Source organism: Pteropus medius, unplaced genomic scaffold (genome assembly GCF_902729225.1).
Source record: "Pteropus medius unplaced genomic scaffold, Ma_sr-lr_union100, whole genome shotgun sequence".
Classification (NCBI taxonomy): Eukaryota; Metazoa; Chordata; class Mammalia; order Chiroptera; family Pteropodidae; genus Pteropus; species Pteropus medius.
In genome coordinates, this window is record NW_024352783.1 from 762,835 (window position 1) to 781,544 (window position 18,710).

At 37.9% G+C, this 18,710-nt stretch overlaps 1 pseudogene; it reads left to right on the forward strand.

Moving 5' to 3' along the window:
- Positions 1-15,960: 15,960 nt before the first annotated feature.
- Positions 15,961-16,823, forward strand: LOC120589770 (transmembrane protein 70, mitochondrial-like; annotated as a pseudogene).
- Positions 16,824-18,710: the final 1,887 nt, after the last annotated feature.

Here is an 18,710-nt window from a genome sequence, read left to right on the forward strand (position 1 = left end):
GAAATGTATTCTCTCAGTTCTGGAGGCTGGAAGTCTGAAACCAAGGTGTCGGCAGGACTGTGTTCTCTGAAGGCTCTAGGGGGAGGACCCTTCCTTGCCTCTTCCTAGCTTCTGCTGATGGTTACCACGATCTTTGACATTCCTTGGTTTGTAGACATATCACTCCAAACATAGAGTTTTCTTGTCCCTCTGTGTTTTCACATAGTCTTTTTATAAGAACATCAGTGATTGGATTTAGGGCTCACCCTAATCCAGTATGACCTGGTCTTAACTGACTATGCAAAGACTCTTTCCAAATAAGGTCACATTCAGAGGCACTGGGGGTAGAACTTCAATTTATCTTTTGGAATACAGTTCGATCCATAATAACTCCACTAACAGTGAACACACCCAGCATCCAGCTCTTTCCTTCTAACTATCATTCTCTACTAAAAAGGAACCAAGGTTCCTTGGAGAAATGGCTGATTCCAGGTCTGGATCAGGGAAAGTACAAGATAAACCTGGAAAATCCTGAGGTAAAAAGTAAGGATGTGCTTAGAGACTTGTGAGGACATGGCAACAGAACACAGGAGCTGGCTTGAGAGGCTCTATGGACTCTACAATTTGAACATCAAAATAAATTATAATAAGGGGTTATAATTGATTGAATAAAATAAGAAACCATGAGTTCATAGAAATATAAGTAAATTGAGAGTTTGATGAGATACAGGATATAGTTTCAAAGTATGTCCCACAAAACAGTAATTATAATGGGGAAAGTGTAACTTTATAGTAGAGAATTCTGACTGAACCACCTTAATTAAGTGATGATCAAAGTGAACATCATCAAGATGAATCAAATCTAAATTGTGCACCATCTGAGAGGACGCAAGGAGAATACATCTGAGAGATTCCTGCCAAAGATCGATAGCCTGAATTTAACAATGAAAAAACATCACACAAACCCAAACTGAGAGACACCAATTATTGGCCTACAATTTTCGAAATGTCAAGATCATGAAAGGCAAGAAAAGACAGGAAATGTCTCCATTATAAATCGTCCCTTGGCTTTTTAATGTGTATTTTTTATTTAGACCACCATTTGTAATTTAGACACTGGCACCCCAAAACTGCCTTTTAAAGCCAGGATATGGGCTTTTATACATCAGCAAGTGAACCAGAATCTCAAGTTATCTTATGAAGGTCATAGAGAGGTATTAATTTGTGGTATACATGAATAATATCACTTTTTATTTTTTTTTAAAAAGAGTAAACAATAGAAACAATTTTATCAAGAAAACAACTAAGACAAATATGAAAAACATTAGGTGAATCCAAAGGAACAAACCTGTAGCTTTAAATGGACCGCCATTGGGCTTAAGCTGAAGACTGTGTGTTTCTGCCACTTATGCCCAGGATTTAACTGCTTGTTTTTATGTCTATTGCTCCACCTTGATCCTAAGCAGCTTGAAAACAGGGTCTGCATTCTTTAGCTTTGTATTTCAGGATTCAAGCATATAGCCTGGTGGAGAGTAATTTGATCAATTGGTGTTTGTTGACTGAAGTTTAAAAATTTTATTTTCTCCTATAAAGCTTACTTATTATAGAAGTTTTAGAAAACAAGCAAAATTATAAATGAGAATCATATTTTCTTCTCATTTTTAATGTACAGCCCAGAGTCCTCTTCGGAGCTAATGATTCTCCTTAGCATCTCTGTGTTCTACCCTGGGGCCCGAGAATTCAGTCAGATGTTCCTGTGGCCCTCTGGGCTGAGGGAGACTGTAGGGCTCCCAAGATCTTTGTTCCTCTGTCACAGGCTGGGCCACAGGGACTTCCATGAGGCCTCTGCCCTGAGTCCCAATCTCTGCGGACTTTCTCCACCCTGGGCTCCATCCCAAGCATCCTCAAACTTGAGATTTCTGATTCTGTGCCCCCACCTTGGGGTTCATTCTGGTGTTGGGGTGAGGGTAGAGTACACTCAGCACCACTCGCCTCCTCGCTCCCCTCAGTCTTTCTTGTCTTGGGAGTGAAGAGCCTAGCTATATCTCATTTACCAGAATCCTTCCTGTTTCCCTACAGGGCCTTGACTCTGAACTTTGGACATTTAAAAGTTAGTTTTAGACATTCTTTTTCTTCTAAATTCGTATAGTGCCACCCTTTCCCTGAGGCTGTGAATGCAGAATACTTGGAAGAGTGAATGAGGAAGGGGTTAAGGTTTAACAGGAAAAATGGAGAAAAGATGGATAATATTTCCAAATATTCTGTCTATGAAATTGAAGAGATCCAAATTATACCACAGTGGCATACAAATTATTTTGAGCTGAAGACATTTGAGTTTTGTCTGAACCCTTCCTTACATGACTAAAAGCAGAAACTTCTGGAAGTGAAACTGACATAATCCCCTCTTGAGGACAGCTTCACCCCTAGGAAGGAGACCAAGAGTGAAATTACCACAAATCTCCTCCTTAGGGGAGTTTCCTGGCCTTAAAGAAGACAAAGAAGACCACTGCACCTACATAAACTAACATTATCACAAACTCTCTTATCTCTATCTTATTTCCATAAAAGCTCATTTGTTTTCCTAAAGAAACCCATTTGTTCTTCCTGTAGAAGTCTTTTCCTTTCCATTCCCTTCTCCTATTAGATTAGGCATATAAACTCCTATCTTTAGTTACTGAGCCAAGTTATTTTCTCTGTGAGCTCCCTCATATGTATGTGAATAAACTTTGTCTTTTCTTTTGCTAATCTATCTTTTGTCAGTTTAACTCACAGGACCCTAATACTGAATTTAAGAGAGTAGAGGAAAAGTTTTTCCTCTTCAATACAAGCTAACTTTAGAATTTTCTTCAAGTTAGGGACTCTGGCTCTCACGGAGGGATTCTAGACTTAGACAACCCACTGCGGCAGAACGATTTTTCTCATAGGTAATGCTTTTTACAGTTTGAGCTTGTTTGCTTTATAGCAAAGAGTCACAAAAGAGGCCCGAGTTTTCAGGGAATGCAGAGGCCACCTGAGCCCAAATCATAGAGAAAGAGGATATTAGTGTAAATGTTTGCATGCATGCCCTGTATTTCTAAGGCTGAGGACAATGCCGTTTTCCCCATGCTTATTTACTTTTGTTTTCTACATAGTTGGATTCACACTAATGTCATTGTTTTGTACCTTTAACTTGTATTATTAGTTAAATATAAGTTTATATTGTGAATATGAACATTTCAGGTCATTAAACATTCTCATACATCCTAAGTTCTGATGATTGCAGAATATTATATCACATGGATGTGCCATAATTGTCTGTAAACTATCTCCTAGTTTTGGCAGTAAGGCTTTCTCTAACGGTTTGATATGTAATGGTTGTATTAAACATCTCTGTACAGAAATCTTTATGCTAAGGCCCAGATTACTTCCTTAGGGTGATTTCCTAGAAGTAGAACTAAAGTAGATTAAAGAATATACACATTTTAAACTTTTCTTTTCATCGAGGTGTAACTTACATAAAGTACGTAAATTTTAAGGTTGATGAAATTTTATATATTTGAACACTCACGCAGATGCTATCAAAACCAAAATAGAACATTTTCATTTTCATTACCAGCAAGCCCCTTTGTGCTCACTCCCAGTCAATGCTCACCCACTCCACAGCAATAGCCACTACTACCATCATCAATAAATACTTTTGTCTATTCTTGAACTTTATAGAAATAGAATCATCAGTATGGACTCTTCGATGTCTGGCTTCTTTGTCTCAACATAATGTCTGTGAGATTCACCCATATTGCTGCACATATCAGTAATTTACTCTTTTTTTTCTGCAGTATAGTATTCTGTTGTTTGAATATACCAAATTATTCATTCTCCTTTAATAGATGTTTGGGTTGTTTCCAGTTTTGGAATGTTCCAAATAAAGTTGTAGTGAACATTCGTGTACATTTTTTGGTGGACATGTGCACTTATTTCTGTTAAGTATATACTGAGATGAAACTGTTCATGGATCTGTCAAATGGTTTCCAAAGAGGTTGAACCAGTTTATATATCTACTAGTAATGTACAAGAGTTCCAGTTACTATTCTTACCAACATTTGGTATTGTCAATCTTTTTCATTTTAAGCATTCTGGTGGGTATGTAGTGGGTCTCATTGTGGTTTTAATTTGGAATGCACTATTTTATTATGAAAGTAATATATTTATATCTGTGAGAAAATTTGGAAAGTGCAAGAAAGAAGAAACTAAAATTGTTCATATCCTACCGTCCTCTTCTCTTCTTCTCTGACTTTATTGGATTTGGGGTGCGTACATATAATTTTAAGGTTGTACTGATACACACTCCCACCAGCAATGCATGAAAAGTATTTTTTAAATTGTCAGTTTATTATTTTGGTGTCTCATTGTGGTTTTATTTAGCATTTCTTTTTTTCCTAGCAAGTTAGACTTAAAAAATTCTTTATTGCCATTTATATTGCCTTTTTGTAAATTGTTTTATTTCCTTTGATGAAACAGATTTTTGATCATTACATCTAATAAGAATAACATTAAAAAAGAAGTTTTTATGGTAATCTCATGAATTAACAGGTAAGCAAAAATTCTAGGTAAAATTTTAGCAATCAGAATATAATATAACTTTAAGTTGAACATATACTTTAACCATTTCCAGGGTTTTTTGTTTGTTTGTTTTCGTTGTTGTTTTTTTTTTTTTGTCCCCTCTAAAGCTCAAGTCATTGACATAACCAATAACATTATTGGAAAAAATTGTAAAAATTCATATAATTATTTCCATAAATGCCCAAAGGGAATTCTTCATTGAAATTCTTCCTAAAAGCAGTAAAGTTTGCCTCTTTAACATGACAATAAGGCTCTATTGAAAACCAAAAACCAAAATTATATTTAATGGAGTAACATGAATTATTCCTTTGTAAAACAGGAACAAGACAAAGACACATTATCAGCACTATTTAATTTAGCTCCAAAAATTCTGGCAAAGCTATTTGAGAAGAGAAAGAAAGATATTCATAAAGGGAAGAATTAAAACTATCATGTTTTATAAATGAAGTGAAAAGCACCTCAAAATTACTAGAGATAATAAATGAAGGCATCGAAGAAACAAGATATACCACAAATTAATTTAAGAGAGTTTTTATCTTTACAATAGTGTTATCTCTCATCTTTGTTATTTCTTTAAATTTATTCATTTCTTTTTCAGTCTTTAGTAAAGCTTTATGATTTTATTCCTATAGATCCTGCACATTCCACATTAATTTTTTCACAAGTGTGTAAGTTTTTATTGCTATTGTCAGTGGAATCTTTTTTGTCATTACATTTACTTTCTTATTCTTAAATGTTTCAATAATGTATTTATTGTACTCACTGATTATAACATAGCATTTGAACTTATTGTACATTTCTGTTTTTCTATTACAAGTATCAGGTACTTATGGACATTTCTGATAGAGGCACATCACATGAATGTAGTAACAAAGCCTTGTTTAAGAAAGTTTAGAAGTTTATTTTTCTAGCTTTCATGTTGTTAAGCTGCTTCCATTGTTCTATTGTTCTTTTCCTCTCCTCAGTTTCTTTTGTGATATCCTGGGAGGCATATTAAGGAGTTTTAAATTTACGTAATAAAACAAATCACTGGTGCCTGGTACACAGCACTAGATGATTGTGATTTAGTTATAGACTTTTTGCTAACAATGACCTCTGATTTCAAGCAGTTGACAGGTGGCTAGCATAAGGCTAGCTAGCATACTGTTTTGGTTTTTGGTTATATATTGCTATGTAACTAACCACCCCAAAACTTAGTGGCTTGCACAAAAAAAGTATTACTGTCATTTGTGGTGCTGTGGTTTGACAGGATTTACCTGAGCAGTTCTTGCCCAGGATTTGCAGTTCTCACCCAGGCAAAATCTGAAGACTCAGCTAGACTAGACATCCAAGATGGTGCACTTACATGACTGGCTATTGATGCTGGCTATTGGCTGGGAGCAGAGCTGGGCCTCACTGCATTCTGACAGGGAACATGGCAGGAGTGAGTGAGTCCAAGAGACCCATACAAAAGCTACAAGGCATCTTGTGACTTAGTCTTGGAAGTCCCAACACATCCCTTCTGCCATGCTGTTTTGGTCAAGCAAGTCAATAAAGTCAGCCCTGGTTAAAGGGGAGGAGAACTGGCCTCATCTCTTGATGAGAAGTACAGCTTGCAGGTATAGAGAGGGAAGGGACTGAGGGCTACCTTCTTTGGAGATTATCTACTGCACTCATGCAAGTTGCAAAACTACTTGAGATGAAAACAGGTGAGGGAGGGGGCGTTTTTTTATTTCCACTTTAGAGTGTGGTCTAGTTCAGTGCTTCTCAAACTTCAGTGTGAATGCAGGTTGCCTGTGGATTTTGTCCAAATGCATATTCCAATTCAGTAAGTCTGCGAGGTGCCTGAGATCCTGCATTCCTAACACACTCCCAGGTGGTGCCCACACTGCTGGGTCTGCAGTCTACACTTTGAGTAGTGAGTATCTGCTTAAGCAGCAGGAAGATCATTTACATTAAAGAGTTATATGTGATTTCCATTTAGTCTAGTGAGGTTTTAGTGTCCCTTACAGAGTGATGCCCAGCAAAGCCCCATTTTCTAATTGATTGTATCAAGTTCTCAGAAAAACAATAGATTTTTGTATATTTATCTTGGTTCTGACCTCCTTTTTAATATGTTCTTGTATCTGACCAGCTTTCAATTGATTCTCTTGGATTTTCTAGGTAGAGAATTTTGTTGTTGGTTTTTCTCATCAATATTATAACCTTCGTCTATTTTTCTTGTCTTATTTTGATGGCTGGAACTTTCAAGATGATATGAAATGAAAGTGGTGATAATTGACATTCCTGTTTAATTCTTGACTTTAATGGAACTACTTCTAATGGTATAATGTTAATTTTTGAATTATGATGTTACCTTCTGATTTCTGGTGGATACTCTTTCTCAAGTTAAACTATTTTAGAACAGTTTGGTAATAAGTGCCATTATTAATATTTTCTTTTGACTCTCCAGAAACTCAGCCTATTTGTAATTTACCAGTCAGAAGATACTAGGTACATGCTCAGGCAGTTCTAGATTTATCTTTTGAAACTTTCTATTTATTCTGTTTTTCCCTCCCCTTTCTTTTTCATGAAAGTTCAAGTTAGACAAAGATGGAAAACAAACTTCTTGCCTTCTGGTGAGTTCCACCCCACCACTCCACCCAAACAGATGATTTGTTTCCAAAGAAAAAAGACACAATCCTACTCACTTTTTTTTGAAGCTTTGCCTCAGAAGGTTTCCTCCTGGTGCTAATTATTTTTTTCTAATAGACTTATTGAGATATATTTCATATGTCATACAATTTACCCATTTAAAGTGTACAACTCAATGGTTTTAGTAGTCTATTCACAGAGTTGCACAGCCACCACTACTATCAATTTTAAGACATTTTTATCACCCCTAAAGAAACCCTGTACCTTTTAGCCCACAATCCCCAATCTCTCCATCCCTTCCATCTCTAAAAACCCACTAATCTACTTTCTGTCTCTATATATTTGCCTATTCTGGACACTTCATATAAATAGAATCATACAACATATGGTCTTTGTGATTGGCTTTCACTTAACATAATGTTTTCAAGGTTCATCCATGTTATAACATGTATCAGCACTTCATTTCTTTTTATGGCTGAATAATATTCCATTTTATATATATGCCACATTTTGTTTATTCACTCATCAGTAATGGACATTTATGTTATTTCCAATTTTCACTATTATGAATAATGCTGCTATGGATATTTGTGTATAAGTTTTTGTGTGACATGTGTTTTCATTTCACTTGGGAATATGCCTAGGATTGACATTGTTTAGTTATATAGTAAATCTATGTTTAACCTTTTGAGGAATTGCCAGACTGTTTACAAAGCAGCTGCAAAATTTTACATTCCTACTAGCAGTGTCTAGGGGCTCCAGTTTCTCAACAACCTCACCAACACTTGTTATCATCTATCTTTTTGAGTATAGCCATCCTAGTAGGTGTGATACCTTATTGTAGTTTTGATTTTTGCCTTTCTCCAACGGCTAATAATGTTGAGAATCTTTTCGTGTGCTTATTAGCCATTTACGTATCTTGTTTATTTTAAAATTGGGTTGTCTTTTTATTATTGAGTCATATCATGAAAATTCAAAAGAACAAATTGTTAATTTACTGAACCACCTAAAAGCTGACTCCTTACTCATTTCCAAACCCGCTTTTGAATGAGATCAGACTTTTTTTCTTAGAATTGCATTTTAGCATTCACGTGATGAGAACACAAGCAACTTTAAAAGCAGAATTTTCCTCTACTCTCAGCTGGCCAAGACAAGAGAAGGCAAAGAAAGGCAATGTTCCCTAGGATCATTTGGAAAAAAATGGTACTTAAAAGGTGTCAGTTCGGTCTTGACTTTTTAAATGAAAACTGTGAAAGTCACATAGCCTCAGTTCAGAGAGCCCTCGGCAGAAATAGGGACTAGATGAATGGCATGGAAAATTGATCTTTGACTCAATTAGGCTGAATCAATCTTGTCACTGAGTTCCCGGGAAAATTCAATTGCAGGTCAAGTGTAGGAAGCCCAGTAATTGTAGTTTAAGCAGTAGAAATGACAGGGGATCGATAGCAGCCTGGGGATGAGTTTGACTTCAAAGCCCCTGAATCTATAATGGAAAAAAAAGAGCTACTGAGAGGAAGAGACTCCCGAATTGAAGAATAAACCACTGAGAGAGGTTTGCCCAAGCTAAGGGTACACCAGACAGATGGGGCACTAGAAATGGCACTGCTACCCATACCCACCTGCCCATTTACTGACCTGACTGTGGAGACTCACAGGGCAGAGGGGCTCATGAGTGACATCGCCAGGCACCATAAGGAGCCTCCAGCAGCAGTGTCTCCAGCTGAGCGCAGTAGCATGTGGCCAGGAACTGTATTACCCAGGCCAAAGTCAGAGGCTGGGGCTGGGAGAAGCAGGCTCTGTAGGGAAGAGCAAAAGTCACGATTTGGGACTAGAGACAACTCCTGAGGAAAAGAGCCTCTCTCTAGGAATACCTTTATGCCCCGCTAAGTTTGAGATTTATGGAAGTAACTGCTTTCTCTAGTGGTGACATAAATATTACTTAAGAGGCTTTGTAAGTCAAAATTCAGAAGCTGTACCTAAAAAGATCGATAAATTCCACTAACTTAAAAACAAAAACAAATCAAAAAGCCTACCACCACAACAAAAACCTTACATTTTTGTGTGGAAAAAAATCAGAAGTATATTGCAATATAATTTTTCGTGATTTTACCATTGGGGAAGGTGGGTAAATGGTACATGAGATGGCTCTGTATTATTTTTTACTGCTGTATGTGAATCTACATTTACCTCAAAATAAAAAGTGTAATTAAATTATACATGAAGTCAAAAGAGATACAAGAAGCTAGAGTAAATATTTGCAACTCATATCACAAACGAAGGGATAACTCTAATAACTTCTAAAAATTTAGAAGAAAAAGACCACAAATCCGATTTTAAAAAAAGTAATGAAAGGACATGAAAAGATAGTTCACAAAAAAAAGAGATATCATGTCTTTACATGAAAAGAAGCTCAAACTTTCTCATAAGAGAAATTCAAACTAAAACTATAGTGAGACCATTTTTTTCTACCTCACAAAAATCTCCATATCCAAAAGGTGAACAGCATTCTGTTGGTCAGACTTTAGGGAAACAAGACTCTGCATTTGCTCTTTTACCCAGCAATGTCACTTCTGGGATACATATGTAGGATATGTGCATAAGATACAGTTCCATGCATAAAAGTGAAAGGACATAAGCACAAGATCTTCATTGAGACAGTCATAGCAAAACATTGGATACAATGGTCCACATAATAGACAACATACAATATAAGCTATAAGAAAGAAACAAGAAGATCTTTATGTATTGATACAGAGTTCCTGGTTTATTGCTAAGTGAAGAAAGCAATGTACAGTATAATGTGTATGCTGTCTCTTAGGAAAGAAAGGGGGATCAGAATACATATTTGTAAAAATGATATCTCTACGGGATGGAGGGCAAGAGGGAAAGCGAGGTTTGCCAGTGATGCCTTTTTATATTGTTGTGACTTTTAATTCTGTAAGTATATTACCCATGGGGGTGGGGGGGCGGGGGATGAGGGCAAGATTCCCAAGACTGGGAGATGGTCAGCAGAGGAGAGTAGCATGGAACTGTCACCCATCCTTTGGATGACAGACAAGTTCAGGGATTCATGGTTGGAATGGCAGAGTTTGGCAATGTTAGAGAAGGACACAATCTTAAAAATTATCTAGTTCTATATTTTTATTTTTTGCACAGGTAGGGGAGACTAAGCTCCAGAGTGGAGAATTCACTTGCCTAAGTATCCATAGTTTATAGTGTGAAATTAAGGTCTGGAGCCCAGATCATTCCATTTCTGAGTAAATAACTCTTCATCAATAAGTCATCTCACTGAAGAAGAGGCAGCACACATCAGGGGAGTAAAATGGGTTGCTTTTTGTGATTACAGCTGTCCAGAAGCCACACAACTAGTCACCTCATAGCTGTCTGTGTTACAGGTTCTGTATGAGATATAGCTCCAGCATCTTGGTCACTTAGGCCTGCAGGGCCAGAGGATGGTCATTGCTGAATGGCCATGCATTCGAGGTGCCAGATATGGGACTGATTCCTCCAGACCCGGCAAGCCTGGGGAGGCAAAAGGAGCAGAGGGGACAGCTCACCCACTTATGGAAAGCAGGGAGGGGCCAAGACCACTTGTTAAGGAAGGAGAGGAAAGAAGACTTTCCCGATAATCAGGGGTTACACATTTTAGATAATTTAAATCATTTTTAATGGAAATATTCCTAAAACCCTTTCCTTAAAAAACAGAGCCTACCGAACATAATTTAACTTTCCCAATGATGCAGGGCCATCATTATAAATAAATTACCCTGGATTGTGACCTAGGGTACTGGCAAGGGGCTCCTGCAGAATGAAGGTAAGGTCTCTGCCCCTTAAAGAAATACATTGCTCTTCCTTCTGTGAGCTTGCCTTTGCTTTTTATGGCCTGTCTGTCTTTTCTTTCAGCTGCCATCCACCTGGGCTGGCAATGCCCGAGTCTCTGGTGGCCTTTCCCAACACTCTCCTCCTGTCATCCCTCCTTATATTCACCGAAAGTTTGGAGAGCGAGAAAACCTCTGCTCTGTGCAAAATTTGGTCTTCTTTCAGGGTCTTTCTGAGTCCCAGCCTCCATAAATCTTCGCCATTCCCCTAGATCAGGATTCACTGCTCCCTTGCTTGGCTGCCATCACTCCTCGTTCAGGGCAAATGTAAGCTCCATTTAGTCATCGCTCCTCTATTCGACTTTCCTTCTACTGCTTGCTCTTTGTTCTTTGCTTCCCACACAGCCTTCCCTCTCTCCCAAACCTTTATGCTGTGGTCTCAGGAATTCTGCCCAAAGTAAACATATTTCTCTGCAAAGATTTTAAAAATTAATTTCGTATTTACCAAGTGATGAATATACATAACTAAAATGATCAAATGTATTAAAAGGTTCATGTGTAAACAGCACTGCTCTATCACACCCCTTCCTACGCCCCAGACGCATTGTTTAGATGGAGGTCTTCTAGCTGCTGCTTCTTGAATTTGCTTTCTTAATTTGAAATAATATGCAAGTATTGTTGTTTATTATTTTTAGAAATTATTTGTTGATTTCCTAATATGGCACATGATAAGTTATTTCTTTTACACACAATAATACTCACACACACACACACACACACACACACACACACTGATTTCCCTCTCTTCTTTTCAGTTTAATCTAATTTTTAGATAAGTTAATATTATATATTTCTACTTTTATTATTGTGGTTATATATTCAGTATTTAAGTGTTGTATGGTTGCATTTCTTTCGTTTTTCATCATTTTGATTTTCCAAGAGTTAGTGATTGCTTTGTATTTTCTTTTGCTTAGTCTTCTATATGCTTATTATTAATTCTTTCCTTAATCTTCCTACAACGTCTCAATTTTTCCACATGATAAAACACAGCAGATTATATATTGTTTTCTGACAATCTCTCTTCTGGGGTCCTCTGTCATCTATTCTGAGATTTTTTTTATTTTCCAGGTCTGCTGTACACATATTATTTTAGGGCTTCTTTTTACCATCATTGCAGAAATTCTCTTAGCTTCTCTCTGGACTGTATCACCTGCTCCTTAAATTTCACATCTAACTCTCTTAGTTTAATCTCTTCTTTTGGTAGAGGAAATCCTCCACTAGCTACCTGAGAAGGAATATTTGGAGATAATTTTTAAAAATAAACTTTATCAATGTATAATTTACTATAAATGCATCCATTTTAAGTGTGTGTTTTAGTAGATTTTGATAAATTTATGCCCTTGTGTAACAACAGCCACATGAAGATATGGAACTTTTTCATCACTCTGAAAAATTCCCTTGTGTTCCACCTGTCAATCCTCACCCTCCCCATCCCCAGCTACAGGTAATCTTTCTGTTTTCTGTTCTTATAGATTAATTGATCTTTTCTAGAGTTTTATAGAAATGAAATCAAACAGTATGTAGCCTTTTGTGTCTGGCTTCTTTCACTCAGCATAATGTTTTTGAGATTCATTCATGTTGTATGTTTATCAATAGTTTATTCATGTTTTAAAACAGCTTAGTTGAGATATAATTAATGTATGATAAACTGCATATAATTAAAGTGTATTATTTGATAAGTTTATACATATTCGTGAAACGGATAGTAATCACTATCACTCAGCATAATTATTCTGAGATTCATCAATGTTGTTACATGTATCAATAGTTCATTACTTTTTATTGATAAGTAGTACTCCATTGTATGGATATACCACAGGTTGTTTATCCATTCATGTGTTGATGAACATTGGATGGTTTCCAATTTTGGCTATTACAAATTAAATTGCTAAAAACATTTTTTTTGCTATGAAAATTCTTTGTATGAATAAAGCCGCTATGTCCTTTCAAGTCTTTTAATGGACATATATTTTCTCTTCTCTTGGGTTAATACATAGAAGTTAAATGGCTGGAGTTATGGTAGACGTATGTTTAACTTTTAAAGAAACTATCAAACTTTCCAAATTTCTTTCCAAAGTGTTTTTGGACCATTTTTTTCCTCTGCAAACAATGTATGAGAGTTCCAGTTGTTCCACATCCTCTCCAACACTTGATGTTGTTAGACTTTAAAATTTTAGCCATTCTAATGGGTGTAGTGGTATCTGAGAGTGGTTTTAATTTTTATTACTCTGATAACTAACGATGCTGAACATTTTTTCCATGTACTTGTTGGCCATTCATATCTCTTTTTGTGAAGAGTCTGTTCAAATTTTTCGCCCATTGTTTATTTGGATTGTTTGTCTTCTTTTTAAGTTGTGAGAGCTCTTTACTTATTCTAGATATAAGTCTTTTGTCAGATATACAGATTCAAAATGTGTTCTTCCTGTCCTTGGTTTATCTTTTTATTTTCTTAATGGTGTCTTTCAGAGAACATGATTTTTTATTTTGATAAAATAGATTTTACCAGTTGTTTTTACAGTTCATGTTTTTTTGTTATTGCTGTCCTATTTGAGAAAATTTTGCCTATATATGTAGCAAAGACATGGTAACAGTGTAATTTATGGTAGGGCCTTTTGATAGAGGTAGTGGTATCAGTTCTGCCTCTGGAGGGACTGGAGACTAAAGGTATCAGCCTGATCTCCAGAAGGGCTAAAAACTAAAAGGTCAGCTATATGGGTAATATGTGATTGGGTAACAGTAAAAACACTGGGAACCAAGGCTTGGGTGAGCTTCTCTGGTTGGCAATACTCTATGTGTATTGTCATATATCTTGGCTGGAAGGAGCTAACATTGTCCATGATTCTTCAGGGAGAGAACAATGGAAGCTCCATGTTTGGACCATTCCCGGGCTCTGCCCTGTGCATCTTTTCCTTTGGTTGATTTTAATGTGTATTCTTTCCCTATAATGAACTGTAGCCATGAGTATAGCTGCTTTCAGTGAGTTCCGTGAGTCCCCCTAGTGAATTATTGAAACTGAAGGTAGTCTGGGGAATCCCCCAAACTTGCAATTAATTTTATTAGTGAGAGCAGTCCTGTGTGTGGACTGTTTTCTCTACTACTCGGTTGGCCTAAACTCTCACAGTTGCCATCAGAAGTGGCATTCTTCAGAATGACCCTGACTCACTGGGACGTGGTTTGGAAAGAAGAAAGATGAAAGAATAGGGGTTGAACTTTCGATTCCTAGATGACTACCTAGTCTCCCGTGGTATGAAACTGCAGCTATACTATGATGTTACTGGAAGTAAAGGTTACCAATGGAATTTAGAAATGATAGATCTAACTTCCCCACAGCTGGCTCATTGGATGCATAAGGAAATGCAGAATAACAAGAAACAATCTCTTGGTTATTGTTTTCCACAATAACTAAAATGTAAGTAAGAGAGAGTGTTGGGGTGGATCTTACTGGGCCAAGCTTAAATTCCAGTCATTCTGGGTTATAGCCACTAGGCTCAGAGCCAATACCAACAGAAAGTTAGACTGATTTGTAAGAGAATAGGGAAAGAGAAAGAAGAGAGTTAAGGGACTCAACTAGCAAGGTAGAAATCTTTAAATGGTAATTAAGAAATGGGATAAGTAGAGCGAATCGTGGCAGATCAAAATGAGAAATTTGGGTGGACAATGAGAGCCCCAACTGGTCCACCAACACTGGGACCCTAAAAAAATACGCTTTGTCAACATAGTTTGGAGGATTTTAAAAATCTGGGAGGCAAAGATGACAATGAGAAACTGTACTTCAAATAGCCTGAGACCATGGTCCCATAATCTAGTCAAATAAGGACTTTTGAAAAGCCCTAAGTCCCTTGGCCCCTTCTCAAGGGATAGAGAAGAAACATTTCTACTATTCCTCGACATTGAAGCTCTGTACACTGTGGTTCCAAAACCTTTTGGTGAGTCGTAATGTGGGCTACAGTTAGATTGGAAGCACATGGGAATGCAACAGCGGATGGGATTAAAGTGAAATGAATATTGTTATGTTTGAACTGACTTTATGTAAAGTGATTTTGTCTCCTTTACTTGTACAGGATGGATAGTGTGTCTGACTGGAGATTGCTTCCCTTATTTATTATTGTAAAACAAAGCATGTAAATCTGCCCTCTGACAATATTGATTGGTCATGCTAAATGGGAACCAGTAAAATTGCCTGAGGCCACACAGGTTGTTAATTTGAAACAGTATGGAATACTTGGTGGACAAAAGGAGATTACTACTGTAATTAATGCCCATTAGAAGCTAGAGTGCTGGTGTGGACAGATTGTGCAGAGCAAACTTGGGCTATGGCAAAAGCGACACTCAACAATGACCACAGGGATTCTGGACGAAAAATATTCCATTTGAGAGATAATTACTAGCTTGTTATTGGACATTAATTGAAACTGCCCCTATAACTGAGGATATAAAGTTATCTTGAACCTGAAACACCCATAATGTCTTTTTGGTTAATGTTGGAGAAACGCTCTAATCCTGGGGAGGGCAGTGTCCAGAAGGATTCCATTACAAAATGGAAATGGTTTATACAGGAACATGCAAGAGGGAGATGCAAGGAGGTAGTCTCTTTCCTCCCAGGGGCAACTTTGGAACCACCTGCAATGCTGCTGGATCCTATGGCCACATGGGCCACTTGGAAATTGCCCTACCAACAGCTCTCTATTGACCAACAAAGAGTCTTGGTTTATGGATGGCAGTTCCAAGATGAACAGACAGCATCCTGTTTGGAGGACCACCACTCTGACTGAAGAAGGCAAAATCAGTTCAGCTCAGTAGGCCCAACTGCATGCTATTTGATGCCGTTTGAGTTTTTACCAACTCATGGGGAGTGGCTAATGGCCTGGCCATAGAGTTATGCAAAAGGGCAATGCAATGGAAGGGCCAGTGGGTGAGGGGCTTAGCTCTTCCAGGCCCACCCCGGCCTTCTGGTGAGGAGCCGGCCCTCAGGATTCCTGGCTGCTTCCGCAGCGCAGTCAGCCCTCCTTCTCATGCATAGGGTGCTTCTAGGTTTGGCTAGAGTGTGGCTCAGCGGAAAGAGGGCAGCTACTTCGCTGGGAGGTCCTATGGTGTTCTTCCCACTCTTCTCTCTCATCTTGACGCAGCCTCCCGCAGGGGCTCCTCAGGGCCTGTTGACAGCCCAGCCAGAGCACAGGACTGCTGGAACCGCTCCTCCTCTCCCGCGTCCGTCCAGAGCGAGTACAGGCACCTGTTTGAGAAGATGTGATCGATGCTTCCGCACAGATAGATGTTGAAAAATCAGAAGACGGAAGGCTGATTTATACTGGCAATCTGGCCCAAACGGTATTTGATGTGAAATGTTTCTCGTATTCTACAAGTGTGATCAACATTTGCATGTCTGCAATATATTTTTGCACAAAATAATATCATATTTGGAAGTCTGCCTTTGCAAATCTTATTTTAAGGCATCATAGGAATCTTTACAGTGATCACTCCAGCCCTGCTTCATTTTGCTACAAAAGGCTATGTCATTCTGTTGTATCATGAGGCCTCGGCAGTTATAAAGCCATTACTTATGTTGTGCTTTCAGAAATGAGTAGTGTTTCACCAGAATAATGTGAAGATTCCAAACAGCACACATATGTTTAGCACATTCTATGCTAAAACAAAATAATTGTTAGTTAGTCCAGGTCTCTTTCCAAACCCTGTAGACCATGCCATCTAATGGCTTATGACAAACCATTCACTTTAGAAATGGAAGAAACCAGTTAAAACAAGAAAACAGATTAAAGATAAAAAAAATAAGTCTTTCATTTTTATATTTGTGCTTAAATGGGATTTATATTCCAATATATAATAACAAAATTGCCTTTATTTTTTTCTGTTAATGACCAATTGTTAAAAATAATTTGAAACTGTAGCAAACAGAACTTTGAATTAATTTTCAGAGAATTATGTTCCTTTATAATAAAATAAGCTATGTTTGAAAATCAATAACAACAAAAAGGGTAATGGAAAACTGGACCATTGGAAGGACGCCCATATGGAGCATGGCTCCACAGAAATCACTCCAAGAATTTAAGGGGTGCATTACAGTAAGACGTGTCAATGCCTACCAGAAGGGCTCCCTTCCAGGACTGGTAGGTGATTGGAATCTGCATGTATATATCCTGGTGTGTTTGCTTGAGGTAGCCACTCAAGTCCACAAAATGAGTGGACGTGGGTGTATCACAGCAAATCAGAAAGAGGCTGAATCTAGACATGTTCATCTTGCACTCTCTGAGGCGCAAAATGCCAACAAGAACTGTTTTCTCTGCTAATAAGAGAGACAGAGACCACAGATGGTTATAAATGGACCCTGAAAAGAATGGACACTGGACAGGGTTTTATGTACTTGGTGGTAGATGCAAGTGCTAAAAATACTAGAAAAGATTGAAATGGAAAACATTGGACCAATTTGTACTGCCGAGTCACACTTCTTGACACCAAGGAACACAATTTTCATCTTCAGAATAATGGTTTGAAAGGAATTGGAACAGACAATGGAAACTTTGTTGGCTAAAATGGGGCGACAAAGGCATGAAGTGCTGGCTTACACACTTTCATGAGTGTGTGCTCACGTTCAGTATGAGCGGGGCCAAGGGAGAGTTGCCACTAGGTAGGTTTTTCCACTTTTCTGGGGGGATCTGGAGAAAAGAGGGTGGGGGGGGAGAATGCTGGTAAATTTATGTATCACCTTACTTTCTTTATTCCTACCTGATGCAGTGGTCCCAGGACCAGGACTGCAACTGTGGGTGCCAGAGGCAGGGATGATTTCAAAGCAGGAAACTATAACTACTATAACTACACCTTTAAATTTTTAAGTCAGAATTCCATAAGGACCTGATGGGGTAGATTTTTGTCTTTACCTAATCTGGCAAAATAGGGATTAACACTAAATACAGCCATATTGCCTAGTGGGTCAAGATAGCCTGTATCTGTATAACCCTATCCTATATGAATGGGAGTGGACTGAGGGGAGGCATTTGCTAGAATAGTATTGCTGATGGCATTCTGAACCAGCACAATGTCTAAATCTAACATCCCTTCCAAAGGTGGAATAGTTTGGATATAAATGGAGAGAAGAAAGGGTAACTGTGTATAAAGGAATAATTAAATGGTCTATGCAGTGAGGGAAATCCAATATTACATGATGCCTCATGAGAGGCTCAGAGTAAGAGATCACATTACCTCTTAGATCAATAATATAGGATGCTTGAAGCAGTGAAGCCATATATTACCAAGACCAGTGCTGCTTTGGAACCTGACATGTCAAATGGAAACCTGCAAGTCTGAGTGGCATCACTCTGAGAGATGCTGTGGTTATACCATGTGATGATGGGCTGGACTAATTGTTAACGACTGAGTAAGACTTTAGTAATGGGCTGGTATCTTTTGACTTTTATTTTCAGGTTATACCTACTGCCATACCAATATGGTGTAACACTGACCTCGTTGCTAAGATTCAACTACCTTACGTAGACACCAGCAGCACTGGATGCTATCCATGCCTATGAGCCATCGTGGGTGCCCAAACAGCATCGCGTAAAGTAAGAGAACTGCCCAGGTGACCCCCATCAATGCACGGAGTCATGAAATTACAAATGATTATTGCTTCAA